The sequence below is a fragment of the Gymnoscopelus microlampas genome, assembly GCF_963454915.1.
Source record: "Gymnoscopelus microlampas genome assembly, chromosome: 11".
NCBI lineage: Eukaryota > Metazoa > Chordata > Actinopteri > Myctophiformes > Myctophidae > Gymnoscopelus > Gymnoscopelus microlampas.
Window position 1 is genome coordinate 6,030,408 of NC_139948.1, and position 411 is coordinate 6,030,818.

A 411-nucleotide genomic window follows, 5' to 3' on the forward strand; every position below is an offset into this window, starting at 1 on the left:
GTGGTGGTGGTGGTGGTGTTGGGATGGGGGGGTTGCAGGGGTTGGTTGGAAGAGCCTGCATGGGGGTGGGGGTGGTGGTGGGGGGGCGGTTGGGGGTATATAAAAGGCGGGTGGCTGGGGTGGAGGGGGGTTGTTACTGATGATGTCCCCGGCGTATTCATACATCAAAGCGGGGCGGGGGGTGGAGGGCGGGTTTGGGGGGGGGGGGGGGCGCAGAACAACAGAGGGGCCGGAGTGACATAGAACAGCTGATCCCGGGCGTTAGCACAGCAAGCATCTCGGCGGGAGAGCGCCGCACGCAGCCGTTTTATTGCAGCCCCCCCCCCCCCCCCCCCTTTTTTTGCGGCGACACACACACACGGACGCACACACGGACGCACGCACGGACACACACACACACACACAGTCACA